We start from the raw sequence: 18,153 nt of genomic DNA, 5'->3' as shown, positions 1-18,153 counted from the left end.
ACAAAGTATAGAGAAAGAAAAGTGGGCCCAGGGAACCGGCGCTCAGAATACGGAATACGGAATACGGAGAACCCGTGCCAGGACCCACGCCCCCGGCACCGGTCTCTGAGTTCCCTCAGTATTTATTGATCATTATCTCTCGGAGAGGGGGATGTGGCAGGACAATAGGGTAATAGTGGGGAGAGGGTCAGCAGGAAAACATGTGAACAAATGTCTCTGTGTCATAAACAAGGTTAAGAAAAAGGTGCTGTGCTTTGATGTGCACATACGTAAACATCTCAATGCATTAAACAGTAGTATTGCCGCCAGCATGTCTCACCTCCAGCCAGCCCTAAGGTGGTTTTCTCCTATCTCAGTAGATGGAATATACAATTGGGTTTTACACCGAGACATTCCATTGCCAAGGGAGGAGCAGGAGACAGATGCCTTCCTCTTATCTCAACTGCAAAGAGGCCTTCCTCTTTTACTAATCCTCCTCAGCACAGACCCTTTAGGGTGTCGGGCTGGGGGACAGTCAGGTCTTTCCCTTCCCACGAGGCCATATTCTAGACTATCACATGGGGAGAAACCTTGGACAATACCCGGCTTTCCTAGGCAGAGGTCCCTGCGGCCTTTGCACTGTTTTGTGTCCCTGGGTACTTGAGATTAGGGAGTGGTGATGACTTTTAACAAGCATGCTGTCTTCAAGCATTTGTTTAACAAAGCACATCCTGCATAGGCTTAAATCCATTAAACCTTGAGTCAACACAGCACATGTCTCTGCGAGCACAGGGTTGGGGGTAGGGTTACAGATTAACAGTATCTCAAGGCAGAAGAATTCTTCTTAGTGCAGAACAAAATGGAGTCTCTTATGTCTTCTTCTTTCTACACAGACACAGTAACAATCTGATCTGTCTTTCTTCTCCCCACATAGTAGTGTGTGACAATGCCCAGAGTATTGCCAGCCAGGAAATCTCATCCAGGTTTTGGTGTCTGGAGTTTTTATTGGAGCTTCATTACATCGGCATGACTGATGGGCTCACTGACCATGGGATTGATCTCAGTCTCCAGTACCCCCTACCCTGGAGGTTGGGCAATAGCAGTTGGCTCGGAGCCCAATCCTCTCATCACAGGATTGGTCTTTGTGATATGCACAGCCCCCATCCTGAGTCATCTGTTAGCGTCAGCTGCTAGGGACCCACTATGTTATATTATGTCCCTGATAATTTATGTTAGTATAAACCATCAGGGACCACACTTCTATTACTTGGAGCATTCGAAGGATTTAGAGGAACCAGGGATAAAACCCAGCCAAATTCTTTATTATATGACTTCCTTTCCTTCCACTCCTTACTCTTCATTTCTCTGGCCCTGTTTACTTTGACCACCCAGCCCCTTGTTACCATGCCTGTAGAAGACAAGTCAGGGGAGCTGGTGTATTAGTCTATTTTCACACTGCAGATAAAGACATACCTGAGACTGGGCAATTTACAAAAGAAAGAGGTTTAATGGACAGTTCCATGTGGCTAGGGAGGCCTCACAATCCTGGCAGAAGGGAAAGGCACATCTCACATGGTGGCAGACAAGAGAACTTGTGTAGGGAAACTCCACTTTATAAAACCAGCAGATCTCATGAGACCTATTCACTATCATGGGAATAACATGGGAAAGACCTGCCTCCATGATTCATTTGCCTCCTACTGGGGCCCTCCCACAACACGTGGGAACTGTGGGAGCTACAATTCAAGATGAGATTTGATGGCCAGGCGCAATGGCTCACTCCTGTAGTCCCAGCACTTTGGGAGGCCGAGGTGGGCGGATCACTCGAGGTCAGGAGTTTGAGACCAGCCTTTCCAACATAACATGGTGAAACCCCATCTCTACTAAAAATACAAAACAAATCAGCTGGGCGTGGTGGCAGGTGCCTGCCTATAATCCCAGCTACTTGGGAGGCTGAGGCAGGAGAATCATTTGAACCTGGGAGGTGGAGGTTGCAGTGAGCTGAGATGGCACCATTGCATTCCAGCCTGGGCGACAGAGCGAAACTCCGTCTCAAAAAAAAAAAAGAGATTTGAGTGGGGACACAGCCAAACCATATCAGCTGGTAATGCAGTGCACAGAAACAGGAGAGAGCCCAGGGGCCAATGCTACCCAGGCACCTCACCAAAGGGATAATGCCCCACTTACTAATCGGGGAAGATGGCCGGGCTGGCTCCCGAGAGCCTGTCGCTTGTTGGTGTGAGGGCTCTGAACTCTGCTGTCGGGACTAGTCTCAGCCCTGTCACATGCAAACTGCATGCCCCAGGACAGCTACATGTCTGCCATATGCCTGAGTTTTCCCATCCATAGGGAATGGTGATAACAGCACTGTATCAGTTTGCTGAGATTGCCATAACAAATTCCTACACACTTGCTGATTTAATACAATAGAAATTTATTCTCTTACAGTTCAGGAGGCCAGAAGGTAAAAAATCCAGGCTGTGTTCCCTTGATAAAGTGGGGACAATATTCCTTGCCTCTTCCAGCTTCTGGTGGCTGCCAGCTGTCCTTAGTGTCCTTGGCTTGTGGCTGCATCACTTGAGCCTCTACCTGTGTTTACATCTCTTTCTCTTCTCTTCTGTCTGTCCCAGGTCTCCCCTGCCTCTTTCTTGGAAGGACACTTTCCATTGGATTTAGGACCCACTTGGATAATCCAGGATGATGTCTTCAATCCAACATCCTCAGTTTAATTCCATGTGCAAATACCCTTTTCCCAAATAACATTCAATTCTTTACTAGGAAAGGCAATACTCACAGGTACTGGGGGTCAGGACTTGGGCATATCTTTTTGGGGCCACCATTAAACCCCCTTCAGGAGCCTACTTCACAGGATTGTGAGGATTGTGTTAAAATGCTTGAACTGGTGCCTGGCACACACTAAGTGCTGTTAGTGCTGGCGACTTGGGGGGACAGATACAGCCCAATCTTTTGTGTAATCTTGGCCCCTTATTTCCCCCCATTTTAGTCTTTTCCCCTTCACAGTTATCTAAGTCTGCCTTGGGTAAGCATATTTAATTTTCATGCTAAGACATTTTTTTCAATCTGTATGGAAGCCATGCACTTGGCCTCTCCTTCAGAGCTGGGATTTTTTTCATTTTGCTGGCTGTGAGCACACACATGCCCACAGGTGCCTAAGCCTTTTGTATGTGTGTTTTGAACTGTGTCCTCTGAGTTGTGTGTCTAGGTGCATGCTCTCCTCTTAGCATGGGTCTCCTTCCCCTCTGTAGCACTTCACAACGTTAGGCATTTGTCTGTGATAGCAGCTGTTCAGTAATTTCCTACTTGCTCAAATTCCTGGACTCAAACAATCCTCGAGCCTCAGCCTCCCAAAGTGTTGGGATTACAGGCATGAGCCACTGTGCCCGGCTAATTTCATGTTTTACCTTGTTAACCTTTTATTTTTATACTTTTAATCTTTTTTTTTTTCTTATTGTGTCATGCTTTTAAACCAGTACTCTGGAGTTTTAATCATTGTCTTCGAAATACTTTAACATCTGGTAGTGTCTTTTAACTTTTTATTTTGAAATAATTCAACCTGACAAAAAGGTTGCAAGGGTGGTGCATACATATCACTCCTGTATACCCTTCATCCAGATTCCCTCATGTTAGCTTCTACCATAGTTGTCAATGTCTCTTTCTCTGTTTATATTATTCCTTTGTTATCTGAACTACTTGAAAGTGGATTGTAGTCCGGACGTGGTTGTTCCCACCGTAATCTTAGCACTTTGGGAGGCTGAGGCGAGTGGATCACCTGAGGTCAGGAGTTCGAGACCAGCCCGGCCAACATGGTGAAACCCCGTCTCTACTAAAAATACAAAAAAAATTAGCCAGGTGTGGTGGTATGTGCCTGTAATCCCAGCTACTCGGGAGGCTGAGACAGGAGAATCGCTTGAACCCAGGAAGCGGAAGTTGCAGTGAGCTGAGATCACACCACTTCACTCCAGTCTGAGAGAAAGAGCAAAACTCTGTCTCAAAAAAAAAAGTGGCATGTAGACATGAGGCCCCTTACACCTAAATATTTTAGTGCATGTTTCTTAAATAAAAAGGCACTTTCCATCATAGTTATGGAACACCCAACAAAATTCAGAAATTTATCTTCAAACTCCATAACCAGTTTCCCTATATTAATTTTTTGGGCCCAAGATCCTATAAAGTATTTAGCGCTCACATTTCTTTAGTATCCTGCAGTCCTGAACACTTCTGCAGTCTTTTCTTGTCTCTCATGTCCTTGATAGTTTGAAAAATATTCAGGTCATCACATTCTAGAATATTCTTCAAAGACACAAAAAAATGTGATGTGACCTCATAGCAGAAATACCATAAAAATAAATACAGTATCCTCAGTGCATCGTATCCGGAGGCACACAGTGGTGATGGTAACTGTTATCACTCCGTTAAGGTCGTGTCTGCCAGGTTTCCCTAAAGTTGATTATGCAATACTTTATGCTTTTAAGTAAGTGTTTTATGGGGAGATAATTGGAGGCTATGAAAATATCTTGGTTCCCGTGAAACTTTTACCCACTGATTTTAGCAACCATGGATGGCTTTTCAATAACTGAATCACTTATTGCTGTGGAAGTTGCCAAATGACGATTTTTTTTTTCTGATTCTATTGTTAATTCTATTCTTAATTGGTTGGCATTCTATAGTAAGAAATATTCTGTTTCCCCCATTTATTCACTCATTTATTTATAGCACTATGGACTTATGAATAATTTTATTTATTGGGTTTGAATCCATTACACTTACGATTTATTTTGGTGCTTAGATTGTCCCAGGTTTGGCCAGTGGGAGCTCCTGTGTCCTTTGGACATGTTGTTGGGATTCTTTGAACATTTCCTTACTTTTGTGGCACAAAAAGATAGCTCAGACACGTCTTGTACTTCTTCTGCCCTGGTCTTGGATTCAGCCATTTCTCAAAAGAGCCTCTGCATTAAAAAAAAAAAGTTACATATTCTTTTTAATAAGTGGATACTATATTTAGAAAGAGTGCTAGGCACTATGCTTTTTTTTTGAAACAGAGTCTCTGTTACCCAGGCTGGAGTGCAGTGGCACAATCTCGGCTCACTGTAACCTCTGCTTCCTGGGTTCAAGCGATTCTTCTGCCTCAGTCTCCCAAGTAGCTAGGATTACAGGTGCATGCCACCATGCCTGGCTAATTTTTGTATTTTTAGTAGAGACAGGGTTCACCATGTTGGCCAGGCTGGTCTTGAACTCCTGACCTCAGGTAATCTGCCCACCTCCGCCTCCCAAAGTGCTGGGATTACAGGCGTGAGCCATCGGGCCTGGGAATTCTAGGTAATTTCAGAGTAAAAAATTTGATTTAGAGTTGCTTCTTCCTTTTCTATGAAATAGGACATTTACAAAATTGTTTTTGAAAGGATGACTTGGGTTGCGATGTTTTTCTTGTTTTGAGATCCTAGAGTAAATTAGAAATAGGATGTGGAATTTTAAACTGACTTCTTGTGCATCTGCTTATTTTTGTGGTAGAGTCACAGAGTTACAACCAAGCAGGGGAGGTGAGATTTGTGCACACTGGGGATATTGGGAGGGTGAAGGGATCTAGTTTGCTTGAATAAAAGGATGTGACTCACTGTATTGGTGAAGTTTCTTTCAAATCCAGTTCCTAACTGGTTTCCTTGCCTTCCACAGTTCATCATGTACAAAGTAGCTTAAAAACATTCACGATTTCCCTGTTATCTTTAGGATAAAGTCCAACTTTCTGCGTTTTTAGAACACAAGACCTTTGATTACCCCATTATCACACCAGACCCCATGCAGCATTTTCGCTGCTGTCTCCAAGCAATAAGTCTTGGCTGTGTGGCTCCATTTTTCTGGAAAATTTGTCCCTTCTTCCTCTTTTGTCTTCTCAGTAAACTCCAAATTCTTTCCCTAAAGTTGGCTCAAACTTTGTCCCTTTCTCCAAACCTTTCCCGCTTCCCAGGTACCTGCCTATACCCTCTTTCTTCTCTCTACCGTACAGATGGTTCCCAGACCTGGCTGATGACCAGGATGTGCTGGGTGAGGGGAGCTTTTTAAGGACCACCGCTTGGGTTTCATCTTGGCTTGTTCTGATTCAGTCATTTGGGATGGGGCTCTAGGTGTCTGTGGGTTTTTGTTTTAAAATTCCCCAGGCATAATTGGGTAACATATTGAAGTTTACCAAAAAACAAAACAAGAAACTCCGCAGTAAAACTCCCCAGGCTGAGGTAGGGATTTTGCTAATGAGCCAGGTTTGGGTTGGGAGTACTGGCGTATATGTCAGACAAGTGCTTCCCATTTGGTGTGTCAAAGCAAGCTGTATGGCAGGTTCTCAAACCTGAACCTGCATCCGCATCACCTGGAGAACATCAGAAGATACAGATTGCAGGGCTCCACTCTCAGAGTTCCTGATTCATAGACCTGGAGTGGGTCCTGAGAATTTGCATTTCTAACTCTTCAGGGGATTCTGGTGCTGCTGGTCCAGAGATCACACTTTGAGAACTGCTGCTGTACAGAAGATGAGTCTCGTGAGCTGGGATGTTGATCCCTTAGAAAGCCCAGAAGTAGAGTCTGTGTGCATAGCCCGTGACCACATGTGTCCCATCTTTTTTTTTAAAATTTTTTTATTTCCCACACTACACAGATGTAACATGTCCCATCTTACTGTAATTCTTTGTTAACATAGATGCCTTGAACTCTTGGAGTGGAATTGAACCGGTGGATTTACTAATGGGTTTATATCATTTGCTAACGTGGCTAAAAGACTGCTGTCATTGTCTTGCGACTTCTGTCTGGGGCCAACATTTGATGTAAGATTCTATAGCCTGTCCGGAAAGGCTATAAAAGACCTTAGTGCAGTGGTACTGATCCATGTGATTTTGCCACCCTGGCAATGCCTCAGATAATTTTAGTTGTCAGGACTTGGGGTGAGGATGCTGTTGGCTTCTTGAGGGTGGAGTCCAGGGATGCTGTTAACCATCCTACAGTGCACGGGACGGCACCCCCAACAAAGAGTTATTCAGCTCCAAATGCCAGTAGTGCCGAGGCTGAGAAACCTTGCCTTAGGGGAAGGCGTTTCTTTTTTTTTCTTTCTTTTTTTTTTTTTTGAGACGGAGCTTCACTCTTGTTGCCCAGGCTGGAGTGCAATGGTGTGATCTCAGCTCACCGCAACCTCCACTTCCCTGGTTCAAGCGATTCTCCTGCTTCAACCTCCCGAGTAGCTGGGATTACAGGCATGTGCCACCACACCCGGCTAATTTTGTATTTTTAGTAGAGACAGGAGTTCTCCATGTTCGTCAGGCTGGTCTCGAACTCCTGACCTCAGATGATCCACACACCTCAGCCTCTCAAAGTGCTGGGATTACAGGCATGAGCCACCATGCACAGCCGGGGGAAAGCATTTCTAATGAGGTAGAGTGGGTCTTCCTGTGAGATCTGTCATTGTGTCTCCCTGCACCCAGCTCCTGCTCTCCAGAGTCCCTGACTCTGAGCAGCCTACCTCCCTCTCCACCCTGCCCCAATGCAGCCCCCAGGCCGGGCCCAGCAGCCTCCCACAGGCAGGGCTGGCAGACTCTTCAAGGAAAACTAACCAATGATTAATAATTTGCCACACCTGAAAGTACTTTAAAATGCATTATTCTTTCAATAATAAATGACTTATTGAGTGAGGCTAGAGCATCTGTTCAATCATTTACTGACCTCAAGTGACCTGCACATTCCCCTTCTCCTGCAGGCGCTTAAAGAGGGTTGCTGGGCCCCAGATGTGGGTGTTCTCTGCTGCTGCTCCTCAGCCTGGGTGGAGAGTCACTCACTCGTTCACCCTGCAGTTTTGAGTGGCTCGCCTGGTCCCTGGCCCAGTGAACACCATAAAAAAATCTTGCCCTCAGAGAGCTTTTGTTCTAGAAGGGAAAGTGACAAAGTAATTAAGTGCATTATTTTTTATCTACACAAATAGATTGTAGTAAATGGGTAAAGAAAGTGAGAATGAGGATATAAATGATCGACAATGACGGTATGTTTGGTTTTTTGTACACAAGGGTAAGACTTTCTGGGGATTGAGACCTGCAGGAGAGAAGATCTAATTGTGGGAGAAGATGGGGAAAAGCATTTGCTCGCAGGCAAGGGGACAGGCAAACAGGAGTGTGGGAGACTGTCAGAAACACATCAGGCCAGGGTGGCTGGAACACTGAACGAAGGGGACCCGGTCAAGCACAGCACCCCACCATGAGTTTCATTGTTTTTCTACTGCAGGAGAGCATCATGGCGTGATATTTTTAAGAATCCACTCTGGCTTTTCTATTGAAAGATTACAGGAAACCAAGGGTAAATGTGTGTAGGCCAGCTAGCAGGCTGTTGGGGTCCTGAAAATTCATGGCGCCTTGGGCCACAGTGATGGAGGCAAAGGTGTAGAGAGAAAGGGTTCTTGTTGGGACAAATGGGATCTGGTTCTTGTTGGGACAAATGTGCCTGGAAAGGCAGGTTGGCGCTCCTGCAGGCATGTGTGGGCTCACATAGGCGAGGCTTATGTGTGGGGCATGGCTGCGCGCTGAGTGACATGACACATGTCTTAAAGACACTCATGTTTATTTCCCAGGGACAGATAAACTTTGAGCAATCTGGGAAAGCATCAAGATAACTGACTAAATTCTATCAGTTGTTTAGCCTTGAGAAGTGTGAATTACATGTTCACATGCATGTAATTCAGCTTCCAGAGCAATTCTTTGACCCCAGTGAAGCACAGTTGACCCTTGAACAACAAGGGTTTGAACTGCAAGAGTCCACTTATATGCAGATTTTCTTTTTTTTTTTCTTTCCTTCTTTTTTTTTTTTTGAGATGAAGTCTTACTCTGTTGCCCAGGCTGGAATGCAATGGCATGATCTTGGCTCACTGCAACCTCCGCCTCCTGGGTTCAAGCGATTGTCCTGTCTCAGCCTCCTGAGTAGCTGGGATGTGCACTGCCACGTCCGGCTAATTTTTCTGTATTTTTATAGAGACAGGGTTTCACCATGTTGGCCAGGCTGGTCTTGAACTCCTGACTCCAAGTGATCCACCTGCCTCGGCCTCCCAAAGTGCTGGGATTACAGGCGTGAGCTGCACCCGGCCTACGTGCAGATTTTCTTCAGCCTCTTCCACCTCTGAGACAGCAAGGCCAATCCCTTGTCTTCCCCCTCGTCTTCCTCTTCAGCCTACTTAATGTGAAGATGATGAGGATGAAAACCTTTGATGATCCACTTCCATGTGTATCTTCTCCTCAATGATTTTCCACAATGATTGTCTTAATGGCAGTTTCCTTTTCCTAGCTTACTTTATTGTAAGAATGTAGTATATAATACATAGAGCATACAGAATATGTGTTCATCAACTTTATGTTACTGGTAAGGCTTCCAGCCAACAGTAGGCTATTACTAGTTAAGGTTTTGGGGAGTCAAAAATTATATGTGGTTTTTTGGTTGCACAGGGGGTTGGCACCCCTATCCCTGCATTGTTCAAGGATCAATTGTATATTTTCTCTGTGCTTCTTGGTGCACAAATTTAAATGAGTAGCTTCAGATGCTCTCTTTGTTAAGGAGTCTTATTCCTCAGTCTGGCAAGTGGTTATTTGAGCTTGGAAGCAAGAGAGAGCTATGTCATCTCTTATAAGAGATGAAGTTTAATCGTTTGGAAGAAAGTGCTTGATTTGAACAGGTACTAATTAATGTCCAGATTTTTTTTTTTGATTTTTCTTTTTTCTTTTTTTCTGAGACAGGGTCTCACTCTGTCACCCAGGCTGGAGTGCAATGACACGATCATGGCTCACTGCAGCCTTGACTTCCCAGGCTCAGGTGATTCTCCCACCTCAGCCTCCTGAGTAGCCGGGACTACAGGTGCATGCCACCATGCCTGGCCAGTTTTTTGTATGTTTTTGTCAAGACAGGGTTTTGCCATGTTGTCCAGGCTGGTCTCAAACTACTGGGCTCAAGCAATCTTCCTGCCTCAGCCTCCCAAGGTGTTGGGATTACAGGCGTGAGCCACAGTCCCCGGCCAATGGCCTGATTTTCAGAGGAGAGTCAACATCATACACTGATGGGCTCAGAAGGATCTTGGCAACAATGAGCTCTGCATCAAGTAGGTGACCACGCGGGCCTTGCTGACTATATAGTATGGCATCTCTGGCTAGTCGTCAGATCCTTCACTTGCTAGATGCAATGAACAATGCTTTCATCTCCTTATGAGTCAGCCGCATAACTTGGGCTGCAGAAATAATTAATATCCTACTCACTTAGCCGGGCATGATGGCACACACCTCTAGTCTCAGCTATGTGAGAGAGTTGCTTGAGCCCAGGAGTTTCAGGTTACAATGAGCTATGATTATGCCGCTGCACCCCAGCCTGAGTGACAAAGTGAGACCCTGTCTCTTAAAAAAAAATCTTACTCGTATTTCTTCATTTTATTCTGTTACTAAATTGTGTACAAATATGCCAAGTGCGTCTTTTTTAAGGAAGAAGACTAAGACGGCTAATCATGCACAATGGCTGTAGATGCTTGGTACTGGTTGTCGTGTGAGAAAGTGCTGGGAAGATGGGATTATAAAATGAGGGCCCTGTGAAGAAGTGAAAGGCATGGATTAGCTGGTGGGAGAACAGGGAGACAAGAAGGCTGTGGATGAACCAGAGAAGGCTTTGAAGCTCCGTAGTAGGAAATCTCTGAGGTGCCTATGGCATGGAAGGACCCATGTTGAACCCAGAGTGCAAGTGTGGAGGGGGGTTGGGGGACCCGGAAGAGAGGTGGACAGGGTCCACATTGCCTGTTGCTTAGGTTGACATAGAAAGAACAGGTAATAGAGTGAAGCGGGAAGGGATGAGAAAATGGGCTTTGAGCGTGTTTTAGGAAGGGAGGAATGTTAGAGGAAAAATAACAGAAGATCACAGCTTGACAGGTGCCACCTGAGTTTAATTTACTTGGCCATGGGCTGAGATAAGCTGGGTTGGGACCATGTTGAGAACACCTGTGGTGTGGGTGCTCCACCCTCACGCGAGATCCATTTCAGCGATGCCTGTGCCTGGTGAGCATTGAACTTTAGGGCATGGAGAATGGCTATTTCGGACTGCAGAGAATGGGAGGAGATTGAAGAAATCAGGTGTGTTGGGCTCCCCTTGGAGCCAGGCCATGGGAAACTTTGTAAGGACAGAGGCCCTGGTGAACTTTGGAAGAATTTTGTTTTCTTTTGGGCATTCAGGTTTTGGGGTCTGAGCAGAATTGCTGGAGTGTTACACGAGAAGTGTGCTGGCGGTGGGCTACACCATTCCTTCTTCCCCAGCACTCAGTCACTTACCTACGAGAAAATGCACATTTGCACCGGTGTGTGTCCTTGCACCCTCTTTCTGAAACCCATTTGCAGAATCCAGGCCTTTAGGAAACTTTTGCTTTGCAGACTTATTTATATCTGTAAATTATTTAATATTTATATTTGTAACTGAGAAGTTGATACCATGGACTCGTAATGGATTTTGGAGTTTAAATATGTTAAAATAGGTAATTTTTAGAGGATGTGTTCATTCATGTGACAAATCTGGGTGACTTCTATGTGCCCAGCATGTTGTAGGTGTGGGCGGCTTAGCAGCAAACAACACAGAAAAAACTCATCCTTGTGGAGCCTAGATGCTTTCGGGGGAAAACATGATTTCAAAAAAAGTGAAATATAATAGCACTTCTAATGTTGATAGGTGCTGAGTAGAAAATTTAAGCTTGGGCAGGGGCACAGGGTGAGCCTCATAGGGTCAATGTGACTGTTTCTGGATATACTTTGCAGGTTGAAATAATAGGACTTGGATGGCTTAGATGTGTCCTATCAAAGAGTGACAGAGAAGGGATGGCCTACAGGGTCACCTGAAGGTTTTCTTGTTTTTGGAAAATCTGGGCAAGGGGAAAGATGTGACAGCTGATAACTGAGAGGGAGAAGCCTGGGAGGAGCAGGATTTTTTTTGTGGGATGATAAGGTGTTCTGTTTGGACATTATTTAGTTTGATATGCTTATCAGACACCCAAGAGGAGGAGGTGTTGAATCAGCAGTTGGTTATGAGTCAGGAGTATTGTATGTGCCCTTAGGCACTAGCCATGTTTTTTTTTTTTAAGCAAAATTATGACCATCATTTCAGAAAACTATTTTATATATATAAAGAGGTTGAAAGTTTACTAAGACTAGATTTAGAAAAAGCATATAATATTCTAAGAATTTCTGTGTGTGTGGTGTCAGGTAGAAAGTAAAGTATTATCCAGTTCTGTTTATAAAACCCCCTTTAGGCCAAGCGCAGTGGCTCATGCCTATAATCGCAACACTTTGGGAGGCTAAGGTGGGAGGATTACTTGAGACCAGGGGTTCGAGACCAGCCTGGGCAATATAGTGAGACTCTATCTTTACAAAAATATACTTAAAAAAAATAGCCGGGCATGGTGGCATGTGCCTTGTTATCCCAGCTGCTTGGAAGGTTGAGGTGAGAGGACTGCTTGAGCCTGGGAGGCTGAGGCTGTAGTGAGGTATGATTGCGCCACTGCACTCCAGCCTGGATGAGAGAGTGAGACCCTGTCTCAAAAGAAAGAGAAAAATCCACTTTATACAAAAATTTGCATGAGGGTATTGCTCACATTTGAAGGAACACTTAACCTTCCATGTATTTTATTTATATGGAGACTTGTCTCTGAAGATGGATTTCGGAGTTTATATTAACTTTGTTTTTTTTTTTCTTTGACGGGGCCTTGCTCTGTTGCCCAGGCTGGAATGCAGTGCTGTAATCTCAGCTCACTGCAACCTCCGCCTCCTGGGTTTAAGCAATTCTCCTACCTCAGCCTCCCGAGTAGCTGGGATTATGGGTGTCCTCCACCACGCCGGGCTAATTTTTGTATTTTTAGTAGAGATGGGGTTTCACCATGTTGGCTAGGCTGGTCTTGAACTCCTGACCTCAAGTAATCCACCTGCCTTGGCCTCCCAAAGTGCTGGGATTACAGGCATGAGCCATCATGCCAGGCCAAATCTGGGGATTTTTGGAGGATGTGCTCATTCATGTGACAAATCTAGGTGCCTTCTATGTGCCCAGCATGTTCTAGGTGACAATGGCTTAGCAGCAGACAACATAGAAAAACCCAGATGCTCTGGGGGGAAAACATGATTTTTAAAAAAAGTGAAATGAAAGTAACCTTTCAAATGGCGATGGATGCTACAGAGAAAATTTAAGTGTGGGTAAAGGCAGAGGGTGAGCCCCATGGGAGGGTCAGTGTGCAAAATGGAAACTCAGCATCATTTCTTCAATGGAGCTGTTTTGGAGAAAGCCTGGGGCAGGCATGGTTGGCCATGCACTAACCTTTCTATCGTGGAGGCGTGGGGAGGGGAGAGGCATTCTCAGGTGTTTTCCTTAGAAACACAGGAAGGTGAGGAAGAACAGTGGAAACTGAATGAGGAACAAAAGGCATTCACATTTAAAGATACCAAGATTAGAAGTTCAGAGTCTAGGGTGGTCACCAGACAGCAGATACTGTTTAAAATAAGTGTTGAATTCCTGGCACCAGAATTCTCGTCCTTTACCATTTTGTGACTTCCAAGCAGAGAAAGTTCGTGGAAGGAAGCATTAAGGCCATCTAGTTAAAGTCCTATGTATCTATTTCACTCTCTTTATAGATGTACAGTAGTCCCCCCAGTCCGCGGAGGCAGGGGAACTACCCCATTCAAGACCCTCACCTCAGTGGCTGCCTAAAGCCGTGGATAGTGCTGAACCCTAGTGGTTTTTTTCCCTACTTACACATATCTTTGTTGGTTTGTTTGTTTTGTTTTTGAGACAGTCTCGCTCTGTCACCTAGGCTGGAGTGCAAAGGTGCGGCGATCTCGGCTCACTGCAACTTCTGCCTCCCAGTTTCAAGCAATTCTCCTGCCTCAGCCTTCCAAGTAGCTGGGATCACAGGTGCCTGCCACCGCGCCTGGGTAATTTTTGTATTTTAGTAGAGATGGGTTTTCACCATGCTGGCCAGTCTGGTTTTGAACTGCTGACCTCAGGCGATCCACCTGCCTTGGCCTCCCAAAGTGCTAGGATTACAGGTGTGAGCCACCACACCTGACCCTACTTACACATATCTATGGTAAAGTTTAATTTATAAATTGAGCACAGTAAGAGATTAACAATGATAATAAAATAGAATAATTACAACAATATACTCTTCACCATTTCATCGATAGAAGGTTCACTCTTAAACCGGATCTCAGCAACCTCAGCATACAATTTTTTTTTTCCTTTTCTTATTGGCTTGAGAACCTTAACCTTTTCACATAAAGGAAGGCCTTTGCGGCTTCTCCTTGGCATATCCAAATGGCTAGCATCCTTGTACTTGCTCTTGGGGGCCATTATTAAGTAAAATAAGGGTGATTTGAACACCAGTATTGTGATGCCATGACAATAGATCTGAGCGCCCAGGGTGGCTACTAAGTGACTAAAGGTGGGTGACGTCTGCAGCGTGGAAATGCTGGACAGAGGGAGGATTCCCATCCTGGGTGGGTTTGTGGGAGATTTCATCATGCTACTCAGAATAGTATGCAATTTAAGGCTTAGGAATTATTTCTGGAATTTCCCATTTAATCTTTTCAGTCAACCATGGGTAACTCAACCTGTGGAAAGCGAAACTGTGGATATGGGGGGATGACTGTATAGCATCGAGAGACACAAGCGAACTCCTTCAGTGGGCTGCCACAGGGGATTTCATTCAACCTGCCCTTAGCCTTCCTTGTTCTCTAAACTCTCAGCTTAGCTCACAGCTTTGACCTTCTTCATGGGTCTGAGCACAAACCTGCCTTCTCACTTACCTCCTGGATCCCGTGATTCCAGGCCTAAGTTCAGGAGGTATACAGCAGAGGGGACCTTCCCTCCCTAGTCTCTTCTTTTAGTATTATTTATTTCCAGTAAAGGTGGGGGAAACTTTTCTTCTTTGATAGACTATAATTTTAGGGTTATGCAAATGCATAATCCATTGAAAAAAGGTTTTATTAGGCCTGGCTTCTGAAGAATATAAAATATTGAACTTGTCCATTAAAGAGAGAACAAGCTTAATTCAATGAGTATCAAGAAATGAAATAATTATTTTAGTTCCATCTCGGCCAGTTGTTACAAAAAGGTCAGGACAGAGGAGGAGAAGAGAAATAGAAAGGGCCTTCAGGGAATTAAGGAGGCAGAGAGGGCTAAAAGAGAGCTGAAAGGTCAAAAAAGGAGAGAGGGAAAGAGAAAGTGAGGGGATTTACCAAAGATAAGTTAGCTTTTATTTCCTCCTTTACTTGTGGATATGGGGAACATGAAGCTCATAGAAACTGAAGACGCTGATCAGGGTCACACATGGGGAGCTGGACCTGCGTTTTCCCCCTTATTCCACATTAAGAAACCACTATTGGCCAAGCTTGGTGGCTCATGCCTGTAATCCCAGAATTTTGGGAGGCCAAAGTGGGAGGATCGCTTGAGCCCAGCAGTTCGATACCAGCCTGGGCAACATAGAGAGACCTGGTCTCTATCAAAAATAAAAATATTAGCCAGGCACAGTGGCATGTGCCTGTACTCCTAGTTACTTGGGAGGTAGAGGCAGGAGGATTGCTTGAGTTCAGAAGTTTGAGGCTGCTGAGCTCTGACCTGATCTGAGTGAGCTCTGATCGCTCTGCTGCACTCCATCCAGCCTGGGCAACAGAGCGAGACTCCATCTCAAAAAAGAAAAGAAACCAGTATTCAGAACTTCTCAAATCCTTGGGGGAAAGAACAACAAAAACTAAATGCCACCACCACCAACAATAAATAACAAAACTCTCTACTAACCCTTGTCTAAGACTTCTGCTTGCTGGAAATGATTCTGGGGGTTGTGATCCTGGGGTGGAGAATGTCTCCTGTATTGCTGAAGCTGATGGCTTCCTGTGTTGGGCATTGAGCACGACTATGCTATATTGAGTTTGTATTGAATTTTACCCTAGATCATTGCTCAAGGTACTCTACCCATCTGTCTTATTCAATAATACAATCATTCATTCTTTCCATAACTGTTTATTGAGTATCTGTCACATACCAGGCATAATGGGGATTCCAGATAACATGGGAGTAGTCATTGCCCTGAAAGTGTCGTACTCCTAGTAGGACAGTTAGGAGGGAAGTGATGCTGCTGTACTAAGTATTGTGGGAGACAAGGGGGAGAAGAGACTAAGTCTGAGGAGAGAAGGGCTATTGGGGCAGAACTGGGTGGAGGAATGGCTCATTTGGCAGTGGTCTGGAATTGTTGACTAGACCCCTTCAGGGATACATTGGTATTAAGAAGCCAATTGACTTAGATTTCCATGTTTAAAGTCCTTACATAGAAGGTTGAAGATAATTTAGTCTCTTGTCAAAGTTGACTTTTGTCATCAGGCAGAAGCCTTTAGCTCTTGCTGGTACCCACATCTTTTCAGCCCAGCTTTTTGAGATCTGGGCAATAAGAGAGAGTAGGAGGGTCCTTGTTAAGTCCTCACTGATTTGTGTCATCCTCTAATAGAAGCTTTGGGTCTCTTCTGATTGCAGATACTTTAACTCAACAGTGGCATCCCTCGTTAATATTTCTAAATATTATGCAGTTAACTGTTCAGCCTGTGGAACAGAGTTACCATTCTCACTTTCCTTAATTTTTTAACTTCCTGGAGCCAGTTTTATTCCCTGATTTAAAAAAAACTCTTGAGTCCAAAAAGACACTGGTGAATTTTACTTAAAAGTCCTTGCTGAAATATACTGTATGAGTTTCTGCTGGAAGGGAGGTCTCGGGCATGCAGAAGTCATCTCAGGCATGTCTGAGAAACCCACCTAAGTTGAAGCTGGACTGGTTAGGTTACAGTCTTCTGGACACATTTTGGAGGAGGTGAGGAGAAAGAGGTGAGTTGATGAGTTTTTCTTGCCATTGGGTTAATTAGAATTGCTAGTTTGGATCAGCAGGAGGTTTCCAGAATCCTGAACGTAACTTGGATACCCATGCAATGTGTGCTCCAATGTTACGGGGCATTGAAAGCCCACCATTTCACTGCAGGCAGAAGCCACCAGGCAGTGGGTTCTCCATGGGAAGGGCTTCCTAGATTAGACAATCCCCATATTAAAACATGCCTATTAAAGGTGACACATGGCCAGACAAGACAGCCAAGATGAAAGAAGTTTGTGTAGTTTGAGTAATTGCGTCTATCAAAGTTATTAGAGGTTTCCTAATAGGGCAGAAATATGTTTCTTCTTCTTTTTTTTTTTTTTTTAGACAAAGCCTTGCTGTTCTGCTCAGGCTGGTGTGCAGTGGCGATCACAGCTCACTGCAGCCTTGACCTCCTGAGCTCAGTCTATCCTCCCACCTCAGCCTCTGGAATAGCTGGGATCACAGGCTCACACCAGTACATCTGGCTAAATTTTAATTATTATTTATATTTTTTATTGTTTTGAGATAGTCTCACTCCGTTGCCCATGCTGGAGTGCAGCGGCATCAATCTCAGCTCACTGCAACCTCCGCCTCCGATGCTCAAGTGATTCTTGTGCCTCAACTTCCCGAGTAGCTGGGATTACAGGCAGGTGTCATCACACCTCACTAATTTTTATATTTTCTTAGTAGAGATGGGGTTTTGCCGGGCTGGTCTTGAGCTTCTGGCCTCAAGTGATCCGCCTACCTCAGCCACCTAAAGTGCTGGGGTTACAGGCATGAGCCACTGCCCAGACTTTTTCTTTATAAGTTTTTAGTAGAGGTGGGCATCTCACTATGTGGTGTAGGCTGGTCTCAAGCTCCTGGGCTCAAGCCATTCTCCCTCCTCAGCCTCCCAAAGCTCTGGAGTTACAGGTGTGAGCCACTATGCCTGGTGCATGTTAATTATTATCATTTAATGATTAATGATGTTAATTATTATCATTTAATGATTAATGATGTTAATTATCATTTAATGATTAATGATGTTAATTATCATTTAATGATTAATGTTAATTATTATCATTTAATGATTAATAATGTTAATTATTATCATTTAATGATTAATAATGTTAATTATTATCATTTAAATGATTCCTAATGGATGACCATTTTGATTTTTCTTTTTTTTTAGTAAAAAGAATCTCAAAATATTTGAATAAGTTCTTTCTGTCCTCTGCAAGAATACTATTTTTTCCTTTCATAAC

General features: G+C 44.4%; 1 protein-coding gene across 8 annotated transcripts in view; it reads left to right on the top strand.

Annotated features, from left to right (window-relative positions):
* ABCC4 (ATP binding cassette subfamily C member 4 (PEL blood group)) overlaps window positions 1-18,153 on the top strand; it is a 282,616-nt gene that overhangs the window by 34,909 nt on the left and 229,554 nt on the right. The window lies entirely within an intron of this gene.

This window comes from Pongo pygmaeus, chromosome 14, assembly GCF_028885625.2.
Source record: "Pongo pygmaeus isolate AG05252 chromosome 14, NHGRI_mPonPyg2-v2.0_pri, whole genome shotgun sequence".
NCBI lineage: Eukaryota > Metazoa > Chordata > Mammalia > Primates > Hominidae > Pongo > Pongo pygmaeus.
This window is presented reverse-complemented; position numbering and strand designations above follow the sequence as displayed.